This window comes from Myotis nattereri (assembly GCF_964212035.1).
Source record: "Myotis nattereri genome assembly, chromosome: 3".
Lineage (NCBI taxonomy): Eukaryota > Metazoa > Chordata > Mammalia > Chiroptera > Vespertilionidae > Myotis > Myotis nattereri.
The window spans coordinates 199,457,662-199,473,222 of record NC_138077.1 but is presented as its reverse complement, the minus strand read 5'-3'; the positions used below and the strand labels follow the sequence as shown (position 1 = coordinate 199,473,222).

Below are 15,561 nucleotides of genomic sequence, written 5' to 3'. Positions count from 1 at the left end.
AGGGCTTGATCCCCATTCCCCAAGGCAGGGGGTGAGGGGGGTGAGGGGAGCAGCGTGCAGGACGTCTGACCAGGAATCAAACCAGTGACCCCTTGATTCCTAGGTCAACACTCTACCACTGAGCGACATGGGCCGGCAGAGAAACCAACATCTGAACCCAAATGGAAGGACTCCAGAATCGACACTCATAACCACAGAACTATATCGCCTCCTACTCTACAAGAAATGTTGGGTGTTGGATATATGAAAATGAGGTTAGTGATGAAGGAGTGTACGGTTGAGTATTCAAAAATGTTGCCTGACGAGACCAACCCAGCCAAGGTCCTACCAGCTACTTAGATTTAGGGTGGCCACAAGCATGAACATTGAAATAACAAGAACTGATTAATGAGGATATAACAAGCCTAATATAAGAAGGGAAGCCTAAAAATCCCTAAACTATGGTCTCAGCTGTGGTAAACAAAGTGCAGAGAAAGAGGAAAACATATCAAAATGCTAACTGCTGGGATTATGGGTGATTCTTATTCTCTGCTTCTTATTTTTTCATATGACTTTTTCTTCTTTTTTTTTTTTTACAAAGAACACTCATTTTCATAATTGGAAAAAGGCAGAAATAAAAATAAATCTGAGGGAACATTCATTCTTTATTCACTTCTGGTCGTGTCATTTGTTGCAATGAGTGTGTATTACTTTTGTAATTTCAAAGAGATTTTATAAACAAATAAATCTAGGATATTAAGGAAAGGAAATAAATTACACGTGAATATCAAAGCAAAAATAAAAATGGATGTGATATAAGAATAAGCAAATTAGAAGCTACTGTTTGTTGGAAAGAACTCTAGATATGTATCAAAAGACTTGGGTTCATACTGATATACACATCAAAGTGGAGGAATCTCAAAAACTTTATATTGAACAGAAGAATTCAGACAAAAAAGGAGTGCATACTGTGAGTTAATAACGGGCAAAATCAATATGTGACAGCAACTAGAACAATGGCTGCTGCCTGAAAGACAATGGGGACGGGAAGGCTATGAGGAAACTTTGAAGGGGTATGGAAATGTTCTCTTGTTTGGGGTGTTGGCTACATGTGTTTACTGTCAAAACTCATCTAATTAATATATTCATTTCACTTTATGTAAATTTTACCTTTAAAAGATCTCATTAAAAAAAGACATGAGCCTGGCTGGTGTGGTTCAGTGGTTGAGTGTCAAACTATGAGCTAGGAGGTCACGGCTGGATTCCTAGTCAGGGCACATGCTTGAGTTGCTGGCTTGAGGCCGCTGATGGATGATTCTCTCTCATCATTGATGTTTCTATCTCTCAGTCTCTCTCTCTCTCTCTCTCTCTCTCTCAAATCAATAAAAACATCTTTAAAAAAAAAAAGATTTACTTGCCCTGGCCTGTTTGGTTCAGTGGTTAGAATGTCCGTCCTCAGACCAAAGGATTGCAGGTTCAATTCCCAGTCAAAGGCTCATACCTCGGTTGCCGGCTCAATCCCTACCCAGCCCCCTCCCATTGGGGCACCTGCAAAAGGCAAAAAATTGATGTGTCTCGCTCACATCGATGTTTTTCTCTCTCCCCGCCTCCTCTTCCTCCTTTCCACTCTCTCTAAAAAACTCAATGGAAAAAAAATCCTCAGGTGAAGATGAAAAAAAAAAGACAAGGTTCAATCTCAAATCCATTATTAATTGAGTGACTCTAAGGAAGTTACTTAACCTTTCTGAGCCTGTTTATCTATAAAATGTAGCTACTAATATAATAGAATTTATCTCAAGTGCTGAGGACTGACTGTAATAGCACAGATCAAAGTGGGAGCACTGTGCTTTGCAAATTATCACTCAATGAATGTTGAAGGAGCTTTAAAAATAAAGAAGGGGAAAAAATAAAAATAAAGAGGGGGCTAGGTTGGTCTTATACTTCTCATAATTCCACAGATGCCTTTGCTATCAGAAATACTATTCCTTAAAGACTATCCGTATTCTTACAAAGAGAAATTTACTTTCCGTTCTCAATTGTGAATAGAGGGGAACCTTAATGGGCATGACATAAGACTTTCTCTTACACAGTTAAACAATTTCTCAAGATACAACTTGAGAGAAAGTTTATAGACTGAGTACTTGCTAGAGCAATGGCATTATCAGGGTAGAAAGGGGTCTCAATTCTAAATGCTTGAGAGTAAAAGAATTGCTCTTGTTACTTTACTATGTCAGTTACAAAGTTTAAATGCTGCCATCATGTATATGTGTGTAAGTATGTATGTGTGCATATAACAAACATATTCACTCAAATTGGAACTAAGATGAACCATTGCTTCTTCCCAAAATGTCTTCTACACTCTAAAACTAAGAAACTTAATTCTATTCAAATGGAATTATTCTTATAACTAAGAGAGTATGTCTCAGACTTTTCAACATTTTGCCAAAAAAGAAAAACAGCTTGAAAAATAATATCACAGGCAATCAATTTCTTTATTAGTGTGAGGAAATCATGACGAAGATCAACATTTTCTGAGAGACGTCTATATCTGAACATCATTTCCTCTGCAAGCATTCAACAATTCTTGTTTCTAATTCAATTGTTTGGTTTCTGAATTAAAGAGTGTTTCATATACATAAATGGTAACTATTCTGAGATATCATTCATAACTATATATTTGAATTCTCTAGAGAACCATTCATAACTTCTAAGGGAACAGGAAAAAAAACATTCATTCAACTTCATGTTAATGGTTACTAAGACATGAATGATTATAATGCTATTTGTGGAGAGTTGGCCAAAGAAGAATGAAATCCCCAAATGTTACTACTAACTTGTCATCATTTTATGAATGTCCAAAGGGACCAAGGATTGCAGCCTTGACCAATCTACCTATCACAAAAAACAATGAGCTTAGAAAAACATGCCTGTTAGGTAAATGTGTTTTGTTTTGTTTTTTAACTATGTTTTTATGGATTTTTTTTTAAGAGGGAGAGAGAGAAAGAGAAACATTAGAGAAACATCGATCGGTTTCCTCCTGTGGGTTCCTGGCCCACAACCTGGATATGTGCCCTAACAGGGAATTGAACCCGGGACCTTTCGGTGCATGGGACAACACTCAACCAACTAGCCACACCAGCCAGGGCCTAAAGATGTTTTTTAGAGTTATAGAGTATCTATGCAGGGCCATCAAAAGATACATTTTAGCCATTAAACTCAAAAATTAGCAAAGAATCCTGGTAAGTGCTGGCAACTTCTCTATAAAACCAATGCTGACTATTCTTTAGGTGTTCAACTTTTCAGCTATGAACTTTTCTGAAAAAGTCTTTTACACAAGGTAGTAATATCCTAGTAGTTCTTTACTCCATCTAATCAGTGCTAGAGACTGATTTTACATAGATCTGTTTGCATAAATAATTCAGCTATCTGCACTGCTCTAATATATTTAAATCAAATAAAATAAAATTTGAACAGAATAAAAATAATGGGGCTATTTTAAGGTTGTCACCTCCTGATTTCCCTCATTTTTCTTTCTTATCCAAAAGTCAGAGACAAGAGACTATATAACTAGAAAGAAGGAATATGAGTGTACACCTAAGGACATTTATACTCACTTCTCTCTGTAACTATGTACTACCCCTACCCTTGACTTAGTTCTACAGGGGGGCAATTTTGCCCTTCAGGGAACGTTTGACAATATCTGGAGACATTTTTGGTTGTCACAAGTTGTAGGCAGAGACCAGGAATGCTGCTGAACATGCTACAATGCCCTCCACAATTACAGAAGCCCTCACAATTATAGAATTCCAGCCCAAAATGTCAATAATGCCAAGGTTGAGAAACTCTACCCCAGTATTCAAGAAAGACCTAACTCTCAGAATAATAAATATTTGCTGATCTGTACTAAAAAAGACCATGAACTGGAAGAAAGAGAAGCCTATTAAAATGAAGAAAACAGACGCCATAATTTAGCATCTATTACATCTTTCATTGCATGTTGAACACCAATCATACAAAAATAAACCAATACAGTCTGGTCCTTAAGGAAAGAGTTTTATAATTTGTCTGATATCAGATCTGATAATCTGATAAATGCTTTAAGGAAGGAAAAAACATATAAGGGAGTCACTCAACTTTTCCTGAAAATGCTTCATGGAATAGATGGCATCTTAGCTCAGTTCTGAAGGATGAGTAGGCGGCATCTTATTTCACAACTCATAGGTCTCTTTCCAGAGAGCCATTCATTTCTTCAGTCAACAAAAAGCTACAGAATACCAATTATGTTCCATGCACTGTATTATGTGTTGGAGACCCAGCCAAATTACAACTTTCCATATTTCTTCCCCTGGCATCACTGGTGTCGAGCAGTCCACCTCACTCACCCAAAACCCCAACAATTCTTGTACTTCTACCTATTCCTCATTTAGCAATTGTCACCCAAATAGAACTTAGTCAGTAAGGCCACCACTGGAAAAGTAAACAAAACTTTGAAGAGCCTGTTGACACAGAGAGTAATCATGCCTAGGTCATAAAATCAGGGTGGTAATACTGGCAGAGTAGCTAGCAAAGAGCTGACTATGGGTCCAGATCTGCCAACTGATCGATGTGTGTTGGTATCTTGGAAAGCTATTTTACTTTATAAAAAAATCTGGGGCCTCTTTCACACTACCCAATTCATGCCAGTGAATTAATCAATATGTATATACTGAGCACCTATAATGTGCTTGTCAGTGGTCCTCAATCCTGGTTGTGCATTGACATCGAAGCTCCCAGGCCAGATATGAATATCTTTAAATGGTAAATTCTGACGCAAGATAAGTTTGGTTCCCTAGTCTTTAGGCATTACAGAATACAAAAGAAGTATAAGACAGAGTTCCTATCTTGAGGAATAACCATAACAGTCTTGGTATAGAATGTTAGTCCACTAACTTGTAATCCTTTTACAATATTATCTGTGCTTATGAAATAGAAGAAACTGGGGTAATGTGGATAAGAGTTGCTCCTATTCCCTGGTCCAGTTGTACACCAACTCCACCTGCAACTTCTGCTACACCTTTCTACGCTCCTGCTATCTTCTATTGTTCTCGGGAACTGTGGAGACCCCCAAAGAGAAGGATATGTGGTTTCCTGAAGTTCAGAATCTCTCAAATTCATGCTGTCATGGAACTTCTTTTTTTATTTTTTTTTAATATATTTTATTGAGTTTTTACAGAGAGGAAAGGAGAGAGATAGAGAGTTGGAAACATCGATGAGAGAGAAACATCGACCAGCTGCCTCCTGCACACTCCCCACTGAGGATGTGCCCGCAACCCAGGTACATGCCCTTGACCGGAATTGAACCTGGGACCCTTCAGTCCGCAGGCTGACGCTCTATCCACTGAGCCAAACCGGTTTTGGCGGAACTTCTTTTAGAAAGAAATAATTCTTTAACTTCCAACAATCCCAGTCACAGAACAGTCTATAGTTAGCATGTTCAAGAAAAGTAAAGAGTAAGCTGAGTTTTTGCAAATATGCTCTTAGAGGTCCTTGGCCATTTAAAGAAATCACCCAAATTCATAAGACTAGTCAACTCACATTTCTCAGATAGCATAGACTTAAACTAAAAATACTCTAAATTAAACATATTTTAGAAAACTCTTTTCCAAGATGTGCAAATTATGGAGGCTTCATAAATTAAAAATAATTTTTTCTTTCTTTTTAATCCTCACACAAGGTTGTGTTTTATTAAATTTTTTTGAGAGAGAGAGGAAGGGAGAGAGAAATATTGATGGGCTGCCTCCCATATGCATTCCAACCAGGGATTGAACCCACAACCTAGGTATGTGCCCAGACCTGGAATCGGACCTGCAACCTTTCTGGTGTACAGGACAATGCTCCAACCAACTGAGCCACCCAGCTAGGGCAAAAATAAAAATTTCTGACATAAATACCATCCAGCAGTGATAACTTATACTAAATACCACCCGGAAGGGAACATCAGCTTTAAATTCTGCAAACGTGAATCTACATACCCTCACCTAACTATTTCTCTGAATTATATGAGAAGGTGCAATTCTCTTAATTGCTATACAAAGAGGAGCGTAAGACACTATAAATTACTTTTTTAAAAAGAGGGGTAGCCCTGCCCAATGTGTTGGGCGTAGTCCTAGGCAATGAAAGGTCAATAGTTCTATTCTTAGTCAAGGCACATGCCCAGGTTTTGGGGTTTGATCCCCATAAAAGGCACCTGCAGGAGAGGCAACTGATCAACATTTCTCTCTCACATTGATGTTTCTCTCTCTCCCTAAATCAATAAAAACATTAAAAAGGAAGTGGGGCCCTGGCTGGTTTGGCTCAGTGGATAGAGCATCGGCCTGTGGACTGAAGGGTCCCAGGTTCAATTCCAGTCAAGGGCACATACCTGGGTTGTGGGCTCAGTCCCCAGTAGTGAGCATGCAGGAGGCAGCCAATCGATGATTCTCTCTCATTATTGATTTCTCTCTCTTTCCCTCTCCCTGCCTCTCTGAAGCCAATAAAAATATATTAAATAAATAAAAAGGGGGTGGAGGTAATAGGGTATCAGTCAAACATCTAAAACACTGACCACTGAGTGTATTAAAAGGTAAATTTTGGCCCTGGCTGGCATGGCTCAGTGGTTACAGCAGTGGCCCACGCACTGAAGGGTCTCGGGTTCAATTCCCTGTTAAGGGTATGTACCTGGGTTGCAGGTTTCATCTCTGGCCTGGGTTGAGGTCTGTTTGGGAGGCAACCAATCAAAGTGTCCCTCTCACATCCATGTTTTTTTCTGTCTCTTCCCCTCTTTCCCTTCTTTATACTCTCTCTGAAAAGCAATGAGAAAAATATCCTAGGGTAAGGATTAACAAAAATAAATAAGGATTAATAAAAATAAATACATTTTAAAGAAATGATTAGGGATCATCAGAAACAGATCCTCAAAAAAAAAAAAAAGGCAATTTTTAGTACTTAAGGAAAAATGCACATTGGCACATATTAGAATAAGATTATTATATGAAACAAACAAAAATGTATCTTCGCCCTGACCGGTTTGGCTCAGTGGATGGAGCGTAGGCCTGCGGACTCAAGGGTCCCAGGTTCGATTCCGGTCAAGGGTATGTACCTTGGTTGCAGGCACATCCCCAGTGGGGAGTGTGCAGGAGGCGGCTGATCGATGTTTCTCTCTCATCGATGTTTCTAGCTCTCTATCCCTCTCCCTTTCTCTCTGTAAAAAATCAATAAACTATACTTAAAAAAAATGTATCTTCTATGTAACACTGTTCTTAGAACCCATGACTTTGAAATTAGCTTGGTTTACAATGTTTTTTCTTGTAACTGTTCTTGTCATCATATAAGTTTTATCCATAAAGGTTCACTATCCCTTAACTTCAATTCCAAAATCCAAAAGGCTACAAAAAACAAGTTTTTCATTATTCATTTGGCAGCAAAACCTGATGTGAATTGACATGAGGCTATTTATAGTATTTATTTATCCCACTTGGTTCGAATAGTCTGACATTTTACTACAGAAACAGTAATTTGTGTGATTACAAGGTGCTGCCCCATACCTCTCTGAATGTTACATAACCACAGTACGTGTACTATACTCCATTTCTAAAATCCAAAAACTTCTAAATTCAGAAACACCTGCAGCCCCAAGAACTTTTTTTTTTTTTTTTTTTTAGCCACAAGGTACTTTGGACTGGTATACTAATTAAAATTAAATATTATACGGAAAATATAACCAATACTGAGAATAAAGGTAGATGTTCACATGCAATAAACTCAGTGTCTTATAAGTAATTCACAGTACACAATCCTTTAAAATAAAGCACTAAAAAGATTTTTAACAAATGTCAAAACCCTAAAATACCATTATGTGTTTTTTAAGTGATGGTGACATTTGCATCATCCAATACCTAGATCAACTCCTCTAAGGTTAAAATGCACTAATTTAAATCATAGTTAAAAGAGAACCAAAGACTGCAATTGGTTAATTATGTTGAGAAAAAGAATCATCTACTGATAAGTAACATACCATACCCAGTAAAATGTTCTGATTTTTAAAAAATTTTATCTCAGAGTTTAAGATCTAAAATGATCTTATTCCAGATTATAATTTCTAAGCGTTGAACAAATGACAATTGATTTCTTTTTGTAAAAGCAGAGTCGGACAGGGACAGCTCTTGCATATATTTGAACCGGGGGAAAAAAAGTTTCACAGTCCTTTCCTTCCTTCCTCCTGCAGTTGCTGCCTTCTGGTTTTAGAATTTCAAACAAAGAAATACATATTGGCTCCACTGCTAAGAAACGCCCTCTTTCTCTGCAACTTCCTCTTCCAATTTTCTTCCCTACCATGGACATCCGAGAACAATACACATTGACAATCCTACCATTTTCATGAACCGAAAGCTCTGAGGTTTGGAAAAATGAAGGGCTGCAATTTATAGTACCCAGCCACCTCCCAATCTAGGCCCACAATCTTTAATCAGCTAGGACTCTGATAACAGGGACCACAAAGAAACATGCTTAATCGGAGGAAGGCTACTGAACTTTTTACTCAAAGAATCCAAAGACATTTGAACTTAACAAATGGGAAATTTCTTCCGTCCCAAGAAAACTTGGCCTTCATAGGGAGGAGGGAAAATCACCAGGCTGGCAGCACTCTGACACCAGTGTGAAGCCGACCCACCACAGATAGTGGGTGAACTTGCTTCTACAAGCCAGCCAGCCAGGATGCAAACCGCGCGTCCTAACACACTTCAAAGTGATGCTGGCAACTTACAAAAATGGTCTTTTCCAACGACTCACAGACTGAGCAAAGGGGACATCAAGACCCAGCTCATCTTCATGCCGGAAGTGTCTGGGACCAGACCCCTCACCCCATTTGTGGCAAAGCAGGCTTCTTGGACGCGGACAGAGACCTCCCCACTGCCCAGTGAGCCTCAAAGGAAACACCTTATCCTTGGTAGTCAGTCTCTGCACCTGACTGGGCGATCTTGAGCAAGTTACTTAACTCCTTCACTTAGTTTTCTGTATGTGCAAATTCTCAAGGGTAGCTGTAAAAAAATGAAAGAATAGATGCCTAAAGGTCTGACACACAGTCGGGAGCGCCATGCATGTTCTCTCCTCCTCCTCCTCCTCCTCCTCCTCCTCCTCTTCCTGAATTCTTTGGGGCATAAATTTCAATCACAGCCCCAAGAGGCGCCAAGGATTCCTTCCTCTTCTGATTTTATGGAGAACTATGTATTACGTCCCATCTCAGAGGCTCCAGGACCCTGGAGGACCCAGACATCACTCCATCACACTCTGGGGTCCGCCCAAAGTCTTCGTGGAGAAGCCCCTTTGGCCACTATCCCTTACTCTGCAGCACCGCCCTGCACACATACGTACACACACATACACACACACACATACACACACACATACGTACACACACACACATACATACACACACACGCACAGTCCAACCGCCATTCGGCAACTTAGCAGGCCAGGCGTTTCAAAAAGCACCTCAATTCCTTCACGGCCCATAGATGGAAACTGAGGCTCCGCCTGAGGAAGAACGTGCCCAAGATCTCAGACAGGATCTGGGATCCCACTCATGTACCTGTGAGACTGCAACGTCTCCGCTTCAAAAATCGGGAACTGAGGCCCGGGGGGGGGGGGGGGGGAAGGGACTTGCCCAAGGTCACACAGCGAGCTGGTGGCAGCGCCGGGTCAGGTTCGGGCACTTCCGAAACCGCACAGACATGGTGGCCCCGAGTCCCAGAGAGGATCTCCAGGATCCCTCCGCTCGGGGGAGAGGAGTGGAGAGGGAGACACCGCCCCGCGCAGCCCGCTCACCGGCCTCTGCGGCCCCGTGACAGGCGAGGCCGCCGCTCCCGCAGGACCCAGCGCGGCTCGGGAGGGGCGGCCCGGCCGGCCCGGCACCTCCCGGCGGGGCCGCCCGTGGGGACTTGTTGCTCACCTGGCCTTGCGCAGCCGCCCTCAGCGACAGACGGGCCGGCCGGTCGCCCTTCTCCGCCCCGGGTCTGTCCCCGCGGGCCGCCCAGGTAGCTGCCACACTGCTGGACCCCGGTCCGTGCGCTACGCCCCCAGCCGTGCTTCACCGGCCCGCGTCCGCCATTACGCGATTCCCCGCCCTGGGACGCAGCCACACCCCGCCAACGGTCCTGATTGGCTCTCTGCCCCACCCGCCTGGGGCTTCCGGGCCTTTCATTGGCCTGAACGGAATGCCAGTTAAATAGCCACGCAAAAGACGTACTCAAGTGAACTGTCCCGGGAGCTCCACCCGAGCTACTTCCGCAATCGGAGTAAACAGCGGGGGGCAAACCAAGTGCGAAGGGGGTGGAGATTCCATTAAATCAACTCCTAAGTTCAAAGCAGGAAAACTTCAGCTAAGAAAGTATAAAAACTCCTGCAAAGTGTATTGAAAGACGAATTCTTTTTCTTAGAGTTAATAAGAACCAGTATTCTTGGTGGAGCGGAGGGGCCAAACTCATGCACTTGCTGTGGACACCCCTCAAGTTGCGCATCGTTTTGTCTCTTCCCTCCCGGTCTCAGGTGGGGCAGAAAGTTGGGTGGAGAGAGTGAGTCACTGGCTCGAACCCTCCACTGCAGGAGCCAATCCGGGGGGGCGGGGAGGCCCTGGGTCCTGGAACTGGGAGGCGGTTCTGAAAGGCCAGGATCAGATGGCCCCCACCTAACTCTGCGACTTCAGACCACTTCCTGAATTTATCTGGGTCTCAGTTTGTCCTGCGAAATAGGAGCAGCCCCGTGAGTGGGTATATGTGCATCTTGTTGGTTATAAAAGGCTGCAGCTGGATATCCGCGTGACGCTCGCAAGTTAGCAAAGATACCTCGTTTAATTCTCTAGAGCAATTCTGTGAGACAGATGGTGTTCTTGTTTTGGAGAAGAGAAACTCTATGGCTTATCCTGGGTCACCCAGGGAATTTGAAACAACCCTGGGGCTCAAACCTGTATATTTTGGTTTCCTCTCCTGTATGTCTCCCTTGCAGGCCTGGTGTCCCCTGAGAAAGACTTCCCTCCCCCAAACCCTTAGCATTCCAGGGAGGGTCTTGAGGGTGCCCGGCCAGTTTCCCATCTCTCTGGTCACCAAAGTCTGGCACAGCCCCCGCCCCCCACCCCCAGGCAAAGCTATTGTCAATCACTAAGGTTTCAGGGGAAAAGTGATCCTCCTCGGGTGTGCCTGAGCTGCTTCTGGTATCCTAAGAATCCGGAAGTGAGTAAGGGATGACAGGTTGGTCAGCAACCCAGACAGAATCCCAAAGGCGGTCCCAAGCTCCAAGAGAGGCAGTGACGCCACTGTGGGCCGTCGGTGGGGCAGCACCCATGCCAGGATTTACATCCAGGTCCCTCTGACCTCAGGACAGTGCTCTTTTCACTGCAGGATGGCTACTCCCAGAAGGGCTGCCTTGGCTGTAATTTCTAGTCATTTTCCCTCTCCTATCCAAGTACTAACCAGGCCCGACCCTGCTTACCTTCCGAGATCAGACGAGATCGGGCAGGTGTAGACCATTTTCCCTCTCTGTAAAAAAAGGAAGTTGAAGCGAGTGTGGGGGACGGGAGGGGAAGCAGCTTTAGAAGGACAGAGACCACCAAGCAGGTGGTGTCCATGGCCCCAGTGCTGGCTGAGTCATGACCTCCAGGCTCAAAATGGGACATGTGGTCTGACAATCAATTACTATTTACATCCTGTCCGTGGCCACTGGGTGCTGGGAGACAGCAGGTGCTGTGCAGAGATTCAATGGGGTCAGACTGACCTTCCATTTAATCCAAACTCAACCACTTTCTAGCTCTCTGAGCCTCACCTACCTCTTCTCTAACATGGGTAGTTGTGAGGACTCAGTGAGTAATTGTGCAATTAATGAGACATGTGTGTAAAGTGCCTAGTAGCTATTTATTCATTCATAAATTCATCTATTCAGAAAAAAAAAATTATTAAACACCGACTATGTAGGGCAGCCTGTTAGTGATGCAGCTACAATGGCAAACAAAACAGACTCAGACCCTCATAGAGCTTAGAGTTTGGTGAGGAAGTAAGTTGTTAAGCAAATGATCAGATGGATCAAAATACAATTAGAAACTGTGATAAGGAACAAGAAGGCAAAGTGCAATGTGTTTATAAGAGCAAATGTCAAGGGATGGGGTGGGGTTGGAGGACGCTTCCTGAAGAGGTGGTGTCTAGATGAGTGGGGCTGAACGAGGCAGCAGGTAGTTGAGAGAAGTGTTGCAGGCCTAGGGAGAGGGTGTGGAAGACGTCTGGGCCAATAGAGATAGTGGCAATGGGAAGGGAGGACAGAGCTCACTGGGGCCTAAACAAACGTGCAGGGAAGGGAACCTAGCTTTGAAAGTGGGCTATTCTCCAAGGGCATCTGTATTTTTCTGGTAGTTCCTGAAAGAATGCAAGCTCTGAGGCCAACCCATCTGGATTTGAATTTGGCTCTGCGACTTATTTTAGACTGTGTGACCTTGAGCAGTCACTACACCTCTCTGTGCCTCAGCTACTCTTCTGAAAAAATGGGGATAATAATAGGGAGCCATAAGGTGGAGGTGAGGATTCAACATGGAAATGTGTACAAAGCATTCTGGCACCTGAGGGCACTCCGTAAAATGGTGCTTGGTTTTTCCAGCATAAAGGGAGGTAAACCTGCGGCAACAGATCCCGCAGATAGGTGCATTTGGGAGAAAGCTGGTGCGAGAGGCTATACACTGGGCAAGTTGTCATCTGACCTTAATTGTCATAGAGGACTTTGGAGCCATGCAAACTTGGGTTCAGCCATGGCCAGTGTGGCTCAGTTGGTTAGCACGCCATCCCATATACCTAAATGTTGCAGGTTCAATTCCCAGTAAGGGCACATACCTAGCTTGTGGGGTCAATCCCCGGTTGTAGCACAAATGGAAGTCAACCAATTGTTGTTCTCTCTCACATTGATGTTTATCTTTCCCCCACGTTCTAAAATCAACAAGCATATCCTTGGATGAGGATTGAAAAACAAAACAAAACAAAAAAAACCTGGGTTCAAATCACAGTTATACCACTTGCTAGCAGAGTGATGTTGGGCAAGTGATGTCACCTATCTGAGTCTCAGTTTCCTTATCCATAAAATGGAGATCATAATTGTTTCTATTTCCCAGAGCTGTGAGGATTAAATAAGAATAAACGTGAAGCACTTAGCACAGTGATCGACACATAGTAAGCAGTTGTTCAATGTTAAATTTTTAAAAATGTTTGTATTGATTTCAGGGAGGAAGAAAGAGAGAGAGAGAGAGAAACATCAGTGATGAGAGAGAATAATTGATTGGCTGCCTCCTGCAGGCCCCGCACGGGATCGAGCCCACAACCTGGGCATATGCCCTGACCGGAATCAAACTGTGACCTCCTGGTTCATAGATCGACGCTCAACCACTGAGCCACGCCAGCTGGGCTGAATGTTAATTTTTAATAATTATTATTATTATTGATATCAGCAGTTACTGCCTATACTAGATAAGACTCTGGGACTTTGCTTGAAGGTTGTCTGGCAATAGGAGCCTAGGTAGTTTCTGCTTTTAGACAATAAAGATAGACAAGTTGCTTTCAGAGGGGGTAATGCTGTCATTTTAATGGTGGTAATAATAAGCACTGATGTTGACTATTTACTATGTGCCAGCTATGTGTTAAGTGCTACCTGTGCATTAGCCATGCCCTAGCTGGTGTGGTTCAGTTGGTTGAGCATCATCCCATGCACCTAGAGGTTATCTGTTTGGTTGACTTCTAGTCCCACACATGACCAGGTCGCAGGCTCAATCCCTGGCAGGAGGCATGCGGGAGGCAGCCGATTGATGTTTCTCTCTCCCTTCCTCTTTAAATTCAATTTTTTAAAAAACAAACATTATAAAACAAATAAATAAATCTGCATAGCCAGTCCTGCAAGTCAGGTCCTATTATTATCATCATTTTACAAATGAGACAAAGGAAACCCAGAGAGGTTAAGTGACTTGCCGGAAAGCTCCCCAGCCAGGAAACAGCACAGCTGGAATTTAAATCAAACCTTGATTTGGGGGGGGGGTTGCTGTTCTTGAGGGCAAGCCCTCCCTCTTCTATTCAAAGAATCAGAGTTATCACCTGGAGTTAGACGGATAAAATGATTCACTGCCCCCTAGCTGCTTTGGTGCAGTGGACAGAGTGTAGGCTTAGATTTTATTCCAGTCAAGGGCACATATCTCGGTTGCAGGCTCAATCCCCAGCCCTGATCTGGGCACATGCAAGAGGCAACCAATCGCTGTGTCTCTCTCATTGATGTTTCTCTCTCTCTCTCTGTTTCTCCCCCTCCCTTCCACTCTCTCTAAAAATCAATGGAAAAATATCCTCGGGTGAGGATTTACAAACAAACAAAATTATTCCCTATTAGTAGCAAGTCCCCAGGTTCCCAAGGCCAACCCGCATTCCTTTCCCATCAATTCTAGAAAGTAACCCAGGTCTATTCCTTGTCCGCTGAGGCTGATAAGAGCAGGAAACAGACCCTCTTCCTCTGCCAGGGGTATAAAAGATACTTAGAGTCACCAGAACGGGGTCTGAGTCTCAGCTGTGCCACTTCATGGGTCTGTGATCTTGACCAAGGCACACCCCCTCTCTGAGCCTCAGTTTCCTCACCTATGAAATAGGGACAATAGCAGCCCTGCCTCTGGGGCAGTTGTGAGGAGCAGAAAAAACAAGGCCTGCATAAACCATAACGTGCTCTCAGCACCAGAGTTCCTCTCCTGGTTGCTATGGGGATGGCAAGCACTCTGGGAACGCAGCCCAAACCAGTATAACAGGCGAAATAGCCTTCTCTGAAGAACAGTCCCGGGTTCGAGTCCAAGAGCTGCCTTTTACTCTCTGTGTGACTTTGGGCAAGTTATGTGACCTGGCTGAGCCTCAGTTTCCTCATCTACGAAATGGAGCGAATACTGCTGATCTTGCAGAGCTGGGAAGAAACCATGAAACTGCATAAGAAGTCATGAGTCAGTGGCTGGTACAGAGCTGGCAGAGCGAAGCCTGCTAAGGGGATTCTAGGGGAAGAGACCAAAAAAGAATCCCCCTGGCCCCTCCATGCCACCCCGTCTCTGAGGGGAAGACAGTAGAGAGCTCTGTGCTCAGAGTCTAGAATGGTTTCCAGCCACTAACTACCCTACCTCTGGCAGAATTCTCAGCTCAGCTGGTATCTCTCTCTCTCTCTCTCTCTCTCTCTCTCTCTCTCTCTCTCTCTCTCTCTCTCCCCCCCCCCCTCGTCAAACAAGTTCTTCTCCACTGAGCAATCCCAGGGGGCCCCATCCTCAGTTCCAGCCAAGCTCCAAGGCTTTCTCCGCCTCCACATCCTTAATCCTCAGCCTTTGCGTTTGCCATTCCTTCCACCTGGAATGCTCTCTCCTCCTGGAGTGCCTTTGATGGGGCCGAGGCGGATGCCGGAGGGAAAGGATCTGGAATGATGCTCCCCCACCTCCTCACTCCCCTCCCTTGCACACCCCACGCTGCGTGCCTGACCTCCCCCTCCCAGCCTGGGGACGAGGCAGCGCTGGGAGGGGGCGGGGGAGGGGGAGAG

The 15,561-nt window shown here is 44.0% G+C and overlaps 1 protein-coding gene across 1 annotated transcript in view; it reads right to left on the bottom strand.

The window, feature by feature from the left end:
* WASF2 (WASP family member 2) overlaps window positions 1-10,125 on the bottom strand; it is a 67,854-nt gene extending 57,729 nt beyond the window's left edge. The window contains exons 1-2 of the mRNA XM_081085698.1: window positions 9,944-10,125; window positions 8,759-9,032 (exon numbers count right to left, since the gene is read on the bottom strand). The gene's annotated coding sequence lies outside the window, so the exon portion shown is untranslated. The remainder of the gene's footprint in view (window positions 1-8,758; window positions 9,033-9,943) is intronic.
* Window positions 10,126-15,561: the final 5,436 nt, after the last annotated feature.